A 19545-nucleotide genomic window follows, 5' to 3' on the forward strand; every position below is an offset into this window, starting at 1 on the left:
TTCGAGAACATCGGCAGCTGACGCGCGCGCATGCACCGTTGCGCTTCTCCCCCTTCTCGAACATTCGACAGCTGACAGTGCATGCGCCGTCGCGCTGTATATATACTCAAGGTCGGCGCTCGCTCGCTCAGTTGCCGCTCGTCGGTTGGTTTGTACGGCGCGTCGACGTCCAAGGTCGCGGTGAAATGAATTCCAACGAATCCACAAACACAATGATCGACGTCCCTTCGACCAGCGCCGCCCTTTCGCATACGTGTGTACGTGTTCACTCATTTAACACCCCCTCTTACAACCACGTTAACCAATTTAGTCGCACTTTAACACCCCGTTAACCAATTATATGCTCCGCATCCTCCTCAGTGTTCCCCCGAGGGAAGCTGCGGGCAATTTTTTTGCAGAAGTTGCAGACGGAGTTTCGAGCAGGGCAGTTAGAACGTGGATGTGGCGTGCGGCCGCAGAATTCACATGTTGACGGCTGGCAGGAGCGCTCTGCTTTCCGCGGGGGCGAAGGCCGCTTATCGTAGTTGCGGCGGCGAGAGGCGAACTTCTTATCTCGTACGGCGTCGAGGTGTAGCTCGCGGGAGTGCTCTGCGCAGTTTTGAGGCAACGTTTTTTCTTTGTCGGCGTCTTCTGATTAACGGGCCTGCATCCATGCTTCTTTGAGCGTCAACTTCGCGTTCCGGCAAAGCTGGTCCGAAAGGCGCGAGTCGTGGAGGCCAACGACGAATCTATCGCGTACAAGCCTTTGCTCCACCTCAGCTGACGGATAGTTGCACTGCTTCACCATTCTACACAGTTCAGCGTAGTAGGCGTCGACGCTCTCGTCGGGTAACTGAACACGCCGGTGAAAACGCGACGACTCGTACAGTTCACTCGCCGGATGCACGAAGTGGTCAATGACGCTGGCGGCAACCGCTTGAAATGAGGCGAGTGATGCGGTGTCGAGCGAGAACGTCTCCAGAAGTGGGCGGGCCTCCGGCCCCATGCAGTACAACAACGAGCGTACCTGCATGTCGCCGGATGCTTGAGTCAGGCCGGAAACGACGGCGTAGTCCTCGTAGCGGCTGAGCCATGTTGGCCAGGTTCCCGGGTGCACAACGTCGAACGGTGTGGGCGGCTGGAGGTTGAGGCTGAGCTTTTTTGGCGCCACTCCGTCGAGCGGTACGGGCGAGTTCGCGATGAGGGGGCGTTACACAGCCACTTCTGACTTTATGTCTTGTGGCTGGTGCCGCGCCAGCGTGGCGGAGCACGAGCGAAGAGAGACGATACGCACGACAGCTGCTCAGCTAACGAAAAAGGGGCCTCCCACTTTATTCGGGGCAGAATATATACAATCTCAGGGGTGCCACCTGCTAGTGGCAGCCGAACTAAATGACTGAAGGGTAGCAACCTCTACAAGGCCCAAGGCAGGTTTCGGTCGATTGTGAATCCCAAGAACCTGTGACTCGGGCTGCAGACATCAACTGCCCGTTTATTGATATGCCGTAAGCGCAAAATTAGCTTTCTGGTGAAAGCCACGACTGCACACTTTCCATTGGCGATTTCGAGCCCTTGTTTGCGTACGTGGTGCAATGCCACTGATGCTAATTTCTGAAGTCAAGCGCGAAGTTGAAGTCGAGTCACACCTGATGTCCACACACAGATGTCATCAGCATAAACGGAAAGTCGTACACTGATTGGTTCCTTGCCAACTAGTTCAATAAGTGTTAGGTTGAACAGCGTCGGGCTTACACTCCCCCTTGCGGGACTCCTCGGCTACAGTAATACTTGGGTGTCGGGCCATTCTCTGTCTGCACGTGAAATGATTTATTCTGTAGGTAGCTCTGAACCCTTATATATATATATATATATATATATATATATATATATATATCTTGCGACTAAGTCCCACTTCTTCTAATGCGCTGAGAATGGCTTCGTTGGCAGCAATGTCGCATGCCCCTTTAACGTCAAGAAACAGAGCAGCGGATAACCGTTTGCAGGCCCTCTGGTGCTCTACATATGTCACCAAGTCAACTACATTGTCAATTGATGAGCGGCCTCGTCTGAACCCGGACATGACATCTGGATATATTTTGTGAAACTCTAAGTACCATTCCAGACGCGTTAAAATTATTCTTTCCATAGCTTTTCCTGCACAGCTCGCGAGGGAAATCAGGTGGTAAGAGGAAATGTCCAAAGGTGACTTGCCGGCTTTGAGAAGTGGAATCAGACGACTTGACTTCCATTTCTGTGGAACCATGCCATTTTGCCAGGAGTCGTTTTATAGCACCAAGAGTGCCTGCCGAGCTTGATCTCCTAGGTGACACAGAGCCGGTAAGTGATGCCCTCAGGTACTGGCGCTGCAGAACGTCTACAGTAAGCAAGCGCAGCCTTTAGTTCTTCCATTGAAAATGAACACTCCATTTGGGGATCACGTGAAGATACAGAAAGGTCGGGCGTCTTCGTCCCAGTTGAATTAGCCCCGCAGGCAATCCTTCGACAGAAAGAATCTGCGACATCAATTTCTTCACAGCGTAAGTGAAGTGCCCGAGATTTAAATGGGTAGCGCTGAGTAATTGTTGTGCGAAGACTCCGGACAGTTCTCCAGAGTAGTGACAGAGGCTTTCTGCGATCCGAAGACTCCCAAAATAAGCCCATCGTTGCTTATCCACCTAGTCCTTGTGACGCTGTATTTTTTGTGTGCGTCTGGCCACTCCCAGATCATCAAACGGCTTTGTGCGTCTATAACGTCGTTCTGTACGACGACGAATCGCTCGAAGTTTCTCGAGATCAATGTCCATATTACTGCGAGATTATCTCACCGGAAGCGAACGCGTGATGGACTCTATGGCACTCGTTATTGCGTCCTCTAGGTTGAAGGGTGAGCCACCAACATAGTCTTCCATGATGAACTTGTATTTTTGCATATCAGTGCACCGGGTGGTTCTGGAGGACTTGAGACTTGGAAAGCCATCAATCTTCAGGTATGTTGGGATGTCGTCGGTACCCCTTGTTTCCATATTCTAAAACCAGTGCATTCTCCTGGCGAACGAGCGTGGGACGAAAGTGAGATCCAGGCAACTACTATAGGCCGATCCACACAGATAAGTAGGGCTGCGGTCATTCCCGAGGATTAGTTCACTTTCAGAAGCAAAATACACAAACTGTCAACCTCTAGTGTTGACCCTGGAGCTTCCCCATAAGTTGTGGTGGGCGTTCGAGTCGCCAGTTATCACCCGTGGCTGGAGAGTTGAATTTAAAATTCCGCGCAAACGCTCGTGGTCTAGGTGACTTGATGGAGGTAAGTTGGCTCCGATGATCGTGAAAGTAGTATTCTTTTTTTTACTGTTAGACGAACGTACTGGTTTTCTTCGTCAGGCAGTACAGCGTGATGAACATAAGTAAAGTCGCGCCTTATGAACACAACAACCTTGCTGCGCCCTCCGTGGGTAGAAGACATAAAGCACTCATATCCAGACAGTATCATGTGAGCTGATAGATTCGGGTCATAAATCACAATTATGGAGAACTGGTTCGTGAATACATATTGCGCGAAGTCGGACATACGCGCCCTAAACCCTCTGGCATTCCCATAGGGACACATGCGTTCTTGAGCTCCTCTGGAAAGAATAACATGTCGCGTGCCATAGTTTTACCTTTAAGCTGCAAGCACCGGGCTCAAAGTTTCCTGCACCTGGATTGTGCTCTGCGCTGACGGGGTGTTCATGTTTCTTGGGAACATGCGCATTGCGTTCATAAGGGTCTGCAACATGTTAATGACCTGGCGATCCTCAGTTGTCTTTGCATCAGTCGTTCCTGAGGGCATTGAGGTTAGTAGAATTCGATGCACCTCTAAATCAGGCTGTGTTCGTGGAAGGGATGACCACTCTTCACGAGGTGGGAGTGTTGACCCTGCCTTTCTTTTCAGTGTATTCGTCCTCGCAGAGCTTGATGAGGGGGGGGGGGGGGTAGTTGTTCTTGCTTAAGATGACGTGTCTCTATCGGCAGATGTCACGTTTCGTGACGATCTTCTGTGGTGACGCCGACGTCGCCTGACAGCAGCAGCGGCCTCTCTGTGCGTTGAATTGTCGCGCACTATGCGTTTCAGGACCGCGCATTCATTTCGCGCTCGCGGGCAATCTTTAGACGACGCTTTATGAGCGCTGTGGCAGTTGGAGCATTTGAATGCAGTTGCGTGGCAGGTGTCTTCTGAGTGAGGTTCGGCACACCGCGGGCACACAACATTGCTGGTACATACTCCTTTTACATGTCCCATCTTGAAACATCGGTAGCATTGCAGGGGCTTCGGTATGTATAAACCAACCTGGAGGCCAACGTGGCCAACTTCGACGTGTGGTGGTAGACTGTGTCCATCAAAAACAATGTTCAGGCAACGTGAATGACCGAGCCTTGCGATGTGCTTGATTTGGATGTCGCCTGTAGTTGGCTTTATCAAGATTGGAAAATCGTCAGCGGGAATGAAAATGTCCACGTCATAAATGACGCCAACACTGCCCTTACAGTCAGTGAGGATCACTGATTTAACTGTGACTCTGTCGATTTCCGAGATGCTCTGTAGGCTTTGCAGCGCAGTACGGTGTAGAACGTGAACTGCAAGAACATTCTTCAGTAAGTTGACACACACGCATAAACTCGCCGTCGATGATGTTCGTAGCAGTCTCCTTTTTGCATCACGGCTCATGACGAATGTGCGGTCGTCATCCGATGACTCGAAGCCGTCGGAGTAGAGCTCCGTTGCCTCACTGTCTGTGCCGCTTGAGGTGGTCCCACATTTCCCAGCCACTGCCGGACGTAGCGGTTGTCCACCTTGAAAAACCTGAGAGGCTTTTCCATCCATTCTCGCAAGGAGGGAGCGGCAGCTCCCAGAATTTGCGGGAAAACAAGTTGAAAATTTGAGACAAGCTGATGATGCTGATATTGATGACCTGAGATGGATGGCGCTCACCCACAGAGGGGAATGGGCCAAGAACCGGGCGGCAGGATACTTAAATGATACTAAAATGAAATTAAAGCTAATCTGAAAAATTAGTTTAGAGATAATACTTCCACTAAACAAAGATGTTTGCTGAGCAAGCGGTCAAACGATCTCTTGTTCCTGACAGACATCGCTACGAATTATAAACTAAAGATCTGAAAAGGTTAGGGTTCACTAGCACGGTAATCTTTTAGTTGCGTTGATGTAATCAAACACAGTGGAGCATAAATTCCTGTGACAGTAACCAAATGAAGAGCCGCCAAGTGATAAAAGTACTGGTAGATTTACTTGTGTTCCTAGCTTTTGCAATTGGGCTACTAAAAATCTTTTTCTCTAATAAAAGCAACAATGACAAAATAAAAATACATTTTCAATTGCTTCAATTTCGTTGCAAAAATGCACAGCAGTGACGCCTTGAGTCGAGCTTTGTTAAGGTAAGAATTTATTTGTGGAAATGCGCAGCGCAATCTGGTATAAGTGACCTCTAACTGGCGCGATACACACCACTGTTTATTCCAGCTACCTCAAATATTTCAAATCTTTAAATTTATCCAAATTACTCATTACCCTTTTTAGACAAGAATTTCGAAACCTTAGCGCTGTTAAGTAAGCCGTACCTGGCAACACTGGGATTGTGGGCCCACTCAGGGATATTGCTGCTAAAGAGTCCGCCATTTCGCTTAAATATAAACCGCGTTAGCCCGGTACCCATAGGAAATGAAGTTTTTTTTTACGTTCTTCGGTACTAAATGCCGAAACTTATTCATGAGCCCTGCATTTGCTGCCGCAGAAAGTGCTCTACATAATAATAACGAGTCTGTAATGACAACTGCTAATGAATCGCTTGAGGGCAATTTGGTGGGGCAAGAAAAATAGCCAATAATTCTGCAATGAATACAGGGGTATAATCTGGGAGTCAAATCGAAAATGACCAGTCTAAAGAAGGATAGAAGATGCCAATCTCAGCCTTTTTTTTTGACAGAGATGCATAAGTCGCAATGATATTGCTTATCTTTAGGTGAGCTAGATAATCTGCTAACTGGTCATTTGAGTACCTATGTGCAAATTGTTTCACGTTATGAGAAAATATATCATTAAATTGTATGCTAAGCATTGAATTTAGGTTGTGTATTGGACCAATATGTTTAATTTTTACATTCAGTCGCTGTAGTAGCGCTTGTGCAAATAATACTTGCGGGCTGTGTAGTCGTGACCAATGTGTTTCAAAAAATAAAGCCGGTTCTTGAATGAAAACGTAAAATGGGAGTCTTTGGTGTGAGTTGTATATCTTTAAGAATGCTTGCACAGTAAGAATTTTAAACCTATTTAGCAGAGAAGATAGGTGAGCTTCCATATACAACTCGTTGTTTGCAACAAATTTTGGTAGACCCAGACACAAACGCAACGCTTCTTTCCAGCAGTATTAGGGGTCTCATTTTATAAGGGGCACTGCCAGAAAATAATACTTATCCGAATTCCACGATGGACCACACATGAAGTTTATATATCTTTAGTAGTACATCTCTTCTTAAACCCGCTTTACGGTTTGCGAGCTTCCGTAGCCACCCCATGGCCCATCTTACCTTGGAGTACTCATCATCAATGTGTCTTCTCCGATTTCATGTGTCATTATATAGTATGCCCCAATATTTAGGAAAATTCGCCTGCGGAATGAGCTCATTATTGTATATTAACGAGATGTTGATAGGCTGCAGAAAAGAGAATGCAAGAAGCGCACTTTTCTTTACGTTCAGGGTCATATGAATATTTTTTAGCTATCTTTTTATCATATTGAGATTATTTTGTAGACTCTCGCATAGGGATTGAAGGTCGGTATTACTTGCAAAGAAAGCAATATAGTCCGCGTACAGATGTAACTGAATATACTTAGTTGATGCAATGGAGCTTGATGTTAAATAAAACTGGCCACAGGACAGCCCCCTGTGGTACGCCAAGTGTCTGTTTATATCTATTCGACGAGTACCCATCTTTAAAGCAGTAATATTCTCTCTCTCCTAAAAACTCAGACACCCACGCAGTGCTGTAGTTGGGAAAGTAGTGGTATTCCATCTGTTTTGATAAAGTTGAATGCTCAACCCTATCGTACGTTTTAGCCAAATCTAGAGTAACTAAAGCACAATATTGGCGCCGACGCCGAGCCAGTTGTATTCGGCTCTCTAAATCAACATGCGCACACCATATTGAGCAACGAGATCTAAAAGCAATTTCACTGGTGTTTATTATTGCGTTATTATCAATATATTTCATTACCCGGGCATTCAAAACTCTTTCAATTAGCTTTACCAGATTTGACGTGAGTGATATAGGCCTTACATTGTCTAAGGCAAGTTTTTTTTCCTGCTTTTTAAGAAGTGGAATCACTTTAGACAGCGTACAAGCGTTCTATGAAAAAGACACTTCGTCGTCGTCCTCTCCTTCGCAGATATTATTTCACGAAGAAGATATAAGCAGATATCTTAACGTTCGTTAGAAGCTTCTTATAAATGAAAGAAAGGATACAAGCAAAGATGATTTCACGGAGAAGATATAAGCACACATCTTAATGTTCGTTAGAAGCTTTTCATAGATCAAACAAAGAATACTACGATAGTTAGCTATAATGAATATAGCTGAACAGTTTTTGGATGGATTTTAGTGTAGCAACAAGTATAGATAAGTAAGAGTATTAGCTTGAATAAGCATATTTATGTTCAGAGCAGTGGTAAAGTAATGACTTATGACCTTGCTGTTAGCATCAACAACAACAGTTGGACCATCACCGTAACGTTTGCATGCACTCCACAAGGAATGGCTATTCTAATGATGTCAATATTCAGAGAACCCAGGTGCAGTATATGCGCGTATTTTATAAATTTGCATAGAGAAAGGTGGTACTGATTCGGTCTGCGACAGAGTTTACCTTGCCTCGACACCCACTGTATGACACTAACATGACCATTGCTTTTTCGCTTCTGCGTCTGTAAAACTGCTACAGAGGTGCCTAGAGATCACCGTGTTAAACTTATTGCCACAAGGCAGTAGTGGGATTGGGGCGTAAAGCGGTAGAGCGTCTCTGCTTGGAAGAAAAAGACTACGATGTGGATAAAGACTGGTCCCAGCCCACCAGTAAACAAGCAAGCCCGCCAGTGTGTCAGCCATTGCCATCGCAAGTAAACATCGTAAAAATCCGTAAGTATACGTTTCCTTGAAATAATATTGGTGGAGGTGCTGGGTAGGTTTACCTGGCTCTCCCGGCAAACCAACACGGAACTTTGGAGTGGTCACCACCTTCATTTTCCTGCAATATCTCGACAGGCCTACCCACAAGAGCAACAACAGCCGCAGCAACAGCAGCCATAGCAGCAGCAGCAGCTGCCTCCTCTGATGCTTCTGCCTCCACGAGACCCCGGAACCTTCTCGGGCACATACGAGGACAAAATGAATGTCGAAGATTGGATCGCATTGTACGAGCGCGTGAGCAAATACTGTAGGTGGGACCCCACATTGATGCTGGCCGACGTTTTATTTTACTTGCGGGATACTGCACTCACATGGTATGAGACGCATGAGTTGGAGTTGACCAGCTGGGACATTTCCAAACTGAAGCTTGTCGAGTTGTTCAGCAGGTCAATTGGGCGATAGCAGGCCGCGAGGAAAGACCTGGAATTTCGCGTGCAGACATCGACGGAATCGTATGTCTCTTATATACAGGACGTATTGGGCCTTTGTCGAAAGGTGGACGAGTACATGAGCGAAACTGACAAAGTCGCCCACATTAAAAGGAATTGCCGACAACGCCTTTAACCTGTTGATCATTAAAAATTGCGCCGCTGTCGACGCGGTGGTGAAGGAATGTCAGCGATTCGAGAACGCCAAGAACCGTCGTGTAACCCACCAGTTTGCGCGCCTGCCTAATACTGCAGCCACTTCGACCTCGAAGACTGCCCTAGGTTCACGCAAGCTACATCATCCGAAAATGTCACCCGGACCGTTCGCCGCGAACTCGAAGCAATGGCTCCTGCAGCCATCGCTTCCAACGGCCCTCAAGATACCGCATCCACCGTCTCACTCATCCAAGCCGTCGTTCGCCAAGAAATGGCAAATCTCGGCATCACACCTGTTTGCGCTGTTCGCACTACCGAGAGTTCGGCTTCGGTCAACCAGACCTCGGTGTACCCTCCACGCTACCCTTCCCGCTACCGAAACCCTGCTGAATGAAGGACGCCGGATGATCGACTGATCTGCTTTCACTGCTCTCGCGCCGGACACATTGCACTACTGTCACAATCGTTGGACGACCAATTCATCCGGGAACACTGGGACATGGCGCCGCTTTGAAGACAACTCTCGTCGGTTTTCAACTCGGTACAATCCCCAGCATACTGCTACTAACGTTCAGGGCCGAAGGTTCAACCGGTGACCATCACCCCAAAGCCACCGATTTCTCTCGCCGATGATTCCTCGATCCAGGTCCCCTGCATGACCTGGGCCCTCAACCACGGGAAACTAGAGCATGGAGCTCCCGGAGGTGACGCTGCATTAACTACCCGGTCTGCATATCCTCTGTTGATGATTCCTACACGCCACAATATTTTGGACCTTTTGGTGGATGACGTAACCGTTACAGCCCTCATAGACACTGGCGCACCAATTTCAGTCATGAGTGCTGCTCTCTTTACGAAACAGCGAAAAGTGGTCACGCCTCCTCTTAAGTGTGTAGTAATGCTTGCCGATGGGAGCACATCTACCGTTATCGGCATCTGCACCTCTCGCGTGTGTATTTCTGGCCGTCAGACCGTCGTATTATTCACCGTGCTTGAGCAGTGCCCACATGACGTGATTCTTGGTCTCGACTTTCTCTCTGCACACTCCGCTCTTATCGACTGCTCGACGGGCCTTCTTCAGTTGGAACTGCCTTTTGACGTCGCTGTTGCCCGTGATGCTCAAAGTCGCCTTTGTGCCACCGAGTTCCTGCATCTTCCGCCACAAGCTGCGACTTACGTGCAGCTCGTGTGTGATTCGCCTGTGCGCCATGGTGAATATGTCGTTTCACCCATTACCGACGTTGTGTTAAAGCATTCAGTTGCTGTCCCGCACACCGTCGTGAGAGTACGCCACGACCAGACCTGTTTGTCTGTTTTGAACTTTGGTTTCTCCGCGCACATGCTGCCTGCCGGTACCTGACTAAGCGTCGTGTGGTCGTTGAAAGAGTGTGATATCTCTGAACTGTCAGCGGAGCAACCTACTCCTAGCGTCAACTTGCTCACTGCGCCTAACCTCTCAAGCATTGACATTGCCAAAATATAGCGACAGATCTTTCGCCTTCTGAAGCAGAAGACCTCCACCCTCTCTTGACATCCTATGCGGACATATACGATCTACACAACTGCCCTTTAGGCCAGACATTAGTTGTAACCCATCACATCAACACTGGTGATGCCAACCCAATACATCGCCGCCCTTACCGTGTCTCCGCTGCCGAACGCTCTGTCACCCAGAAAGAGGTCGAGAAAATGCTCGCCAAAGGAGTCGTCGAACAGTCATCTAGTCCGTGGGCATCCCCGGTCGCGCTTGTCAAGAAGAAGGACAACACATGGTGGTTTTGCGTCGATTATAGACATCTCAATAAGGTCACTAAAAAGGACGTTTGCCTCTTGCCAAGAATAGATGACGCCCTTGACTGCCTTCATGGCGCAAAGTTTTTCTCGTCCATTGACCTTCGGTCTAGTTATTGGCAGATCGCTGTGGACCCCCGAGACCGAAAAAAACAACATTTGTAACCCCCGATGGGTTATATCAATTTAAAGTAATGCCGTTTGGGCTTTGCAATGCGCCAGCCGCCTTTGAGCGCATGATGGATTCCCTTCTGCACGGCTTCAAATGGTCTACTTGCTTGTACTACTTGGATGATATCATTTTTTTCACCAAAGTTCACGGGTCATCTTGAGCGACTTTTCAGTATTCTCCAAGTATTTCACAACGCTGGTCTCCAGCTGAACTCTTCCAAATGCCGTTTCGGCCTTCGCGAAATAGCTGTATTTGGTCACCTCGTTATCGCATCTGGGGTACAGCCCGACGCGGACAAAATTTGCGCAGTGACTCAATTTCCCGTACCCTCTTCTGCTAAGGATGTCCGGAGCTTCCTTGGTTTGTGCTCATATTTGCGCCACGTCATCCAAAATTTTGCCGATTTTGCGCAGCCTCTCACCGAGCTTCTTGAAAAAGACGTCCCATTTACTTGAAATTCGCCTCAACATGCTGCATTTTCGGCGCTCATTGCAGCACTCACAACTACGCCAATATTAGCCAACTTTTATCAGACCGCACCGACAGAAGTTTGTACTGAGGCGATTGGCCACAGAATTGGTGCTGTTTTAGCTCAGCTTCAGCATGACGTGACTGCGTCATCGCCTACGCCAGCCGCCTTTTGTCCCCTGCCGAGAAGAACTACTCCATCACCGAAAGAGAGTGTCTTGCTCTTGTTTGGGCTGTCACTAAATTTCGCCCGTACCTGTTCGGCCGCAGTTTTAGTGTTGTAACCGATCATCATGCGCTCTGCTGGCTTTCGTTTCTTAAGGATCCCACGGGACGTCTCGGTCGTTGGTCTCTCCGCCTCCAAGAATACATCTTCTTGGTCGTGTATTAATCTGGTCACCTTCATCAGGACTTTTGAAAGAAATTTATGTAGCGCGAGGTGAAAACACGGAAGGAATAGACTGAGACAACAGAGTATGTTGAATGTGTTTCGTGATGGTCTTAAGCCCCTTGAAGTGACAGTAGAATGGCCTAGCGACGGACGAATAAGGTTTTTATATTTAAGTGTTCAGTGTTCTGACAACCAGCTATGCTGGTGCTATGATCTGCGTGCTCAGAAAGCTTTACTCCCATTTCATTCCGGTCATTACAAACTAACCAAGAGAGCCATCGCGACAACTTGCCTAAAAACGCATTGAACAAGTGATGTGCGCACATTATGAAGCAGAGCTTCCATAATCAGATCACACGTTTGTAAGGATCGGGCTATCCAGATCATGTTTTAGTTTCAGATGCGGAAAAAGAAATGAAAAGGATTCGTGCAAGTTTAAGCCAATCTAATGTTCATGTCGATTCACCGGCACAATCAAGACGCACGGCCATAACTCCATATGTTCACCAGCTGTCACATAACCTAAAGAAAGTGGCACTTCGGGACAATATTATGGTGCTATTTTCAGTACGTGACAAACTTGGGAAATTGTGTGTGCTGACGAATCGGTCACGTGGGGAAAGAGTGTTGCACACAAAAAGGCATACACACAAATTTGTGGAGTGCCTTTCGTTCGTCATTCATCTTATTCTGTTCACACGTGGAAAAAAACATGTCGGCCAAACCAGTAGGTGTGTGAATGAGCGATTAAGAGAACACAATTACAAGGCGGATAAACTGCCACCAGAAGATTTTCTCGCTCTTCACATTAACGCGTGTGGGTGCCGGCCTTTGTTCCAGAGTACAATCATTGTTGGTCAGCAGAAGGATGAGATGACTCGGTTGATCATAGAAGCCGAACTTATTGATGCTCTTGGAGATGTATGTATCCGCAAGATTCAATTGCCTTGTCACCCAAGGAACTGGTGTTCCTGCGTACGCAGTGATACGTAATTTTATCTGTGAGGTTTTTTTTGTCCTATTTATCGTTTTTTCTTGTAAGTAGATGACATTGTTGTGCATTTATCTGAATACACGTGCTTATCTGCTTGCTCACCTGACGATTAGGGCTTAAAAGCGGCTTGGAGGTCGAAAATAAACGTGTTGTTAGCGCTCTGTACTCTCAGTTTATTCCTTCCGTGTTTTCGCCTCGCGTTACATAAATCTCTTTCAAATATTTCACCAACAAGCCCACATCGCCACTCTTGACCATTAGGACGCCGACTGCCTGTCACGGTATCCAGTAGATCCGCCAGGCGCCACAGAGAGAGCTACTGAGGCTTGCGTCTTATCAAAGTCAGACTTTCTTGATGTCGCTTTTTAGCAACGCCGCGACCCGGATTTACTTCCCATCATAGAAGGCCTGAGTTCCGCTACTCCGCCCACTTCTCTGAACTTGTATTTCCTTCATGAAGAGGTTCTCTACCGCCACAACATGCGCCCTAACGGTCCTGATCGCATTATCGTCATGCCTTCCCATTTGCGTGTAGATTTTCGCCGACAGCTTCACAATGAACCTGGCCCTGGTCACCTGGGAGTCACCCGCACTTATGATTGCGTCCGGCACCGTTTTTTCTAGCCACGTCTATATCACTCTCTGCAAAAGTATGTCGCCAGCTGCGACCTTTGTCAACGTCGAAAACGACCAACATCGTTCCCAGCTGGCCTCCTTCACCCTACTAACATCCCTGCTGAACCATTCTACCGCGTAGGGCTCAACCTTGTCGAGCCATTTCCCACTTCTGCATCCGGGAACAAATGGGTTGCCGTGGCGACATACTACGCCACACGTTACGCGATCACCCGCGCTCTCCCAACCAACCATGCAGCAGCGCTGCCGATGCCGTGACTTTCTACTGCACGACATCATTTTGCATCACGGTGCTTCTCGACAGCTCGTTACTGACCAAGGCCAATACTCTTTATCTCGCATTGTCCAGGATCTTGAACGTTCCTGTACCACGAACCACAAGTTCACAATGGCATACCATCCACAAACTAATGAACTTACAGAGCGCCTGAATCGCACTATCACCGACATGTTGTCGTTGTATGTTTCTCCAGACCACCGCGACTAGGACGCAACGTTACCCTACGTCAACTTTGCTTACAACTCCTCCAGACATGACAGCGCAGGCTATTCCCCGTTTTACCTTTTTTATGAACGCGAACCCTCTCTGCCTCTCGATACACTCTTTCCCGCTGGTTCAAGCTCCCCTGTCACATACCTCCGCGATGCCATAGAACGAGCCGATGCAGCACGAAAGATTGCCCGAGAACGACTCACACTTTCGCAAGCCTCTCAGAAAGATCGGTACGATCGTCACCACCGTGAAGTTTCGTATGCACCCGGTTCACTAGGGTTCGTGTACACCCCCTGTCGTCATATCGGCCTCTCAGCAAAGCTCTTATTTCGCTATGACGGACCATACAAAGTCCTACGCAAGGTCGCTAACCTCACCTACGAGATACAGCGAGTTGTGAATGATGCGCACTCAACACCATCACCATTTACTGGTGTGCACGTCGCAAGACTGAAGCCTTATATGTCGCTCAACACTCCGTTTTCGTGACAAGCGCCGGGTCGGTGCTTTAACGCCGCGGTGTGGTGCCACAAGGCCGTAGTGGGATTGGGGCATAAAGCGGTAGAGGGTCTCTGCTTGGAAGAAAAGACTACGAAGTGGATAAAGACTGTTATCAGGGGTTAGATATAGGAAATTCGCTATTTTCACAGATAGTTTAGAAAATATCACACAATGGACCGATTATCAGCAACTCAAATTTCCATGGAAAGACCAGTGGAGTCCGTCTAAAAAACTGGAAATTATAATCTCCAGATCCCGGTGCCGCGTCCCCCCAATAAATTTTTATTTACACAGAGCTGGTCTGACACATTCCCCCCTTTGTCCGTTCTGCGAAGTATCAGAAACTATTAAACATTATTTTGGCTCATGTCGTAACTATGCATTAATTAGGAAACGACTTTTAGATATTCCATTTGCGAAGCTAGGTTTGAATTTAACCACAGAAAATGTTCTAAGTTTTGGTGCCTCTGTTTTGGAAATTGCCACAGAGATGCATTCGATGCGGTGTGTAATTTTATTCAAGACTCTAAACGTTTTTCAACATGAAGCCCACGTTAACAGATACTAAAAAAATGGGTCGAAAAGTAATTTTCAATTCTGGATAAATCCGTGACATACCAAATTGATCGTGTTTGGCAAAACCAGCTGTCTGGTCAGCTCCAAAAATCAAGTTGTAGCTATTAGTGTCTACTTTGTTGTTGATTCTTTTTTCTCACAATCTAAATCTTTGGTTTTTTCTTTTTTTTAACAATTCACTATACAACTCCCCCCCCCCCCCGTTTTTTTTCGTTGTAAGCTATAATGCAGTTACCGTCCATATGACACTATATGTTCTCTTGGCCAATCCCCCGAGTGGGTACGAGCCATGGATTAGGGGATACAAACAAACAAACAAACTGGTCTCAGCCCACCAGTGTGTCAGCCATTGCCATCGCAAGTAAACATCCTAAATATCATCAATAATACGTTTCTTTGTAAGAAAATTGAGAACCATGATATACCATCAGACCATAATGTGAAGGATTGTATAAGGGGCGTTGTTTGTACGAATTGTCAACTATACTCGAAAAAAATGTGCACAAAAATGACTTGCCGTGGGCAGAAACCGAACCTGCTACCTTAGAATAACGTGTCCTGTGCTCTACCAACTAAGCTACCACTGCGGCTAAGCCCCTGTCCACATTATGGGGTGTAAATTCAAAGGTGGGAGCGTCAGTCAGTGCCACCAGCAGCCTTGACGGCGAGTATTACGAAGAAAAAAGAGCCCTTAAAAATTTCCACTTTCTTCCGTGCTCAATATAGTGCATCTTGGAAACATTTTCGTTGGCTTCACCTAATCATAGTAAGAGTGTCCTGAACAAAGGATCTGAAAGCGATACTGAAGTAAATGTAAAAGTCTGCTAATATGCTGAAGATTTAAGGTTAATGTGCGAGAGAAACAAGAAAAAGCCGTTTGTGGGAATTTTCTACGTGGTGGACTCGTTAGCTCGAATGGCAGTAAAGGCCCAATACTTTGTGTGCTTCCGGTGTTGTCCAGTATAATGGCGATACGATATCGAAAATTTACACTCAGGGCTGATGCCATAGAAGCAGTAACACCATGCACTGAATTTAGACATTAGAAATATCGATGGAAATCCGAGTCGTGTCAAACTAGACAACTGGAAGTCATGCTAACAAGATTGCGATGTCGTGTGCCCCATTTAAATCTATATTCACAAAGGGCTGGTCTTGGAATATCTCCCCTATGCAGCTTTTGTACAGATTTGGAATCAATAGACCAGTATTTATTGTCATGTCACCGTTAGAGTCTATTAACAAAACGTCCCCTTGACATCCCATTTGCTAACCTTGGGCTGCCCTTCACCACTGAGAATATACTGCCCTTTAGTGCTTCGGTACTGGGCTTCCGCCACTGGAATGCCTTTGATGCCGTTTGCAGTTATCCTCATTAAACAAAACGAATGCCCCTCTAAACTCTCATTTGTGTATTTATTATTATTATATTATTATGGAAATCTGAACATCAATTTTAAACGTGTTTGAAATTACTGCAATTTTATTTCAAGATATATATTGTTCTGTCTGGTCGAAATGGCAAAAGAAAATATTGCACTCTTTCTGTATTTACGTGTGTTTTATCCTCCTTCTGTTAGGATTACACATCCTTAAAAAAGCATTAAATTTTATATGCTCAATTCTAGGCCGATCCCCTGAGTGGGCAAGAGCCATAGTGGAGGCATCATCATCGTTATCATCATCATCATTAACATCTGCGCGGGTTCTCATGTTTTAGGTTTCTTAACCTGCATCAAGCCACTCGGCCAACGCGAGTTGGAAGCTGTGACGTTACGACTACCTCATACGACAGCCGGCCGCCGTTTTCGGAAGCGCGCTGACAGTCCCATAGCTGAACAGTGTACAGTACCGTCCATTCGTAAATGGTCAACACAACACAAAGTACAGTGATTCAATGTTTTCATACAATGGCAATGGTCAACACAAAACAAAATGTAAATCAAAATAAAAAGTGAAAAAGATGCATGGACAGGAATTAAAAGCTGCTAAAAAGCAGCTTGACGGGATTTCTGACCCAGAGCAGATTGGCCGCAGACTCGTGGTGATGTAAAAAAAGAAATAAAATACAAGCAAGTAAAACAGAAAAAGTACAAGAACGCATAACACAAGCAAGTAAAATATCAACAAATTCAATAGCAAACTGAAGAATGCGGCATAATATGGGAGAACAAAGTGAGACGGAGTGCAAAAGAACATGATTTATATATATAAGAAACACTACCTTGGAACAGTATGCATAACGAAAACACAAATACATGAAACAGTCCATGTTTGTACTTGTGCATATGAAAAGGCAAAAGTGCACCACTATTCAAAGAAATTATCAAATTGAATATGATACTATAAAATAATACATAGTAAAAATGAGCTCGAGAATAATTGATCACATTCCCATACTCCCTGGGGTTGCTAATTAAATATTCTTTCCACGGCTTGTTTGTCAGCGTATCAGGCGTAATGCCTTTGTTGTTTAGGTGATCCAAAAAGTTTGGCATGATATGCTTAAGACATTTAAAACCGTATTTCGTTCGCGAAAATGGTATTTGCCATGTGCCTCTTTTCCTTATGTTGTAAGGTGTTGCGGGTGACTCTTTGAGCTGACACAGAGTCAGAAAATTGGTTTTACTTTTCGAACCATATTTGTATTTAGCAAAGAGATTGAAATTGTACAGTTGTTCTACTTGGAGCACGTTACATGTTATAAATAATGTTGATGTATGAGCGTCGTATGAAACACCTGCAATATGTTGTATTGCCTTCTTCTGTAGCCTGATCAATTTTAATTTGTTCTTTTGTGTGGTGTTTCCCCAGACGAGGGTACAGTAATTGATGTGCGAGTGAAATAAAGCATTATAAATGAGGAGTTTAACTTTTGGAGAAACTATATCTCGGAAATTCGAAAGCACTCCACATGCCTTGGCAAGCTTTTTGGCAACATTATACACATGCGAATCCCAGTTTAAGTCTTCACTGAAAGTGACCCCAAATATTTTAACACCTTGTACAATCCCAATCTCTTTGTCACTAAGGTGTAAGTCTAAGCTAGAATATATGTTTTATTAGTTGGTTTGAATAGAACAGCCTTTGTTTTAGCAGCATTTAAAACAAGAGAATTCACTTCACTCCATTTTTGGTAGCTTTTCTAGCGCGTCGTGAGCAAGTATACTAAGATTAGATACGTCGTCGAATTGGAGGAACAAGCTTGTGTCATCGGCGTAAACTGAAAATTCGAAGTTCTCGCTCACTCTTATAACACACTTCCCTGCGGAACACCAGTGTTTATGTCTAATAGCGAAGAACTTTTATCTTTAATGCTTACACATTGCTTTCCATTCCCTAAATAAGCTTTGACGAGATTTAGGGCAACACCCCGGAAACCATAATGTTCTAGTTTAGTAAACAGAGTTTTGCAGTGTATTCTGTCAAACGCCTTAGAAAAAGCAATATAAGTGCCCAGTGGTAGCTTCTTTTCCTCAAATCCCTTTAAGATGATTTATTTTTGTGCTAGAAAAGCGTGCTCACTTGATAAACCTTGACGAAAATCGAATTGTTCGAACGCAATCAAAGAATGCTTATCGCAGAAAGATATAATTCGTTCACAGATAACCTTTTCTAGCCCTTTAGAAATAACACGCAATATAGCGATTGGACGGTAATTTGAGAAGTTATTCTTATTTCCCCATTTGTACAACACGTTAACTTTAGCGTGCTGCATTTTCTCTGGGAAAACTTCTGTGGCTAGACACAATTTGAACAGAGAGGTAAGTGGAGGCACTAGAAGGTCAAGTACGTGTTTAATTGGGCCACTTTGAATGTTATCAATATCGTGCGATTTACTATTCTTGAGGCCTATAAGTGGAGTGTACTTCCTGTTCTGTTACTGGTTCTAAGAACACAGATTTCACATTTGATGTGCCCATAAATTGCAAAATGGAGCGTTTGTCCACACATGACGGGCTATTTGAGAACTGAGTCGTGAAATATTTGTTAAAATTATTTGCCAGTTTTTCACCGCTAAGTATTTCATTATGCACTACGAGCTCCAGTTCCTTAGTTTGGCTAGTGCCAGAGTGAATCAGACGATTTATTTCCTGCCATAAAACATCACTACGAGAACGTGCCCTCTCAAATAGGTTTAGAAAATAAGCATTCTTTTTGTTACGTGAAGTTTTGTTTAACGTGTTTTTAAATTTCTTGAATTCGGCGAGATGACTGCTGTCTCTACTTTTGATAAATCTATGATATAAAACATTTTTTACGAATCATTTCGTGGCATTCGCTTGTTAACCACAGCTTCCGAATTTTCTTTAATGCTCTCAAAGTCTTTAGTTTAAAGCATTAGTGATATGCATTTTTTAAAAGATGCATCAAAGTATTGTAAGCCTCATCAGCATTTTTGCAGTTATACAAGACACTGAAGTTTAATCTTTCAATATGGTTTCTAAATTGCTCCAAACTTGTTGAATTGATTTGCTGTATTTATATGGTTCCAAAGGACTTGGTTTTAGGTGTCTAGAAAGCTTCTTCTTTTTTTATGTCATATATACAGGGGAGTGATCGCTCACATCTGATATAACGAAAACTGATGTCACGCAGTCGTTTCCATTATTCGTGATAAATATGTCTAGAAGACTTTCAGGGTGAATACTGACACGAGTTGGTTCTTTTAATGTGACTGTGCATGCATAAGAATCAAGCAACAGCTGGAATGAACGTAA

The 19545-nt window shown here is 45.3% G+C and overlaps 1 protein-coding gene across 3 annotated transcripts in view; it reads left to right on the forward strand.

The window, feature by feature from the left end:
* The window catches only part of LOC142767676 (uncharacterized), a 463855-nt gene that overhangs the window by 166064 nt on the left and 278246 nt on the right, over positions 1-19545 (forward strand). The gene's annotated exons all lie outside the window — the stretch shown is intronic.

This window comes from Rhipicephalus microplus, chromosome 7 (assembly GCF_043290135.1).
Source record: "Rhipicephalus microplus isolate Deutch F79 chromosome 7, USDA_Rmic, whole genome shotgun sequence".
Classification (NCBI taxonomy): domain Eukaryota; kingdom Metazoa; phylum Arthropoda; class Arachnida; order Ixodida; family Ixodidae; genus Rhipicephalus; species Rhipicephalus microplus.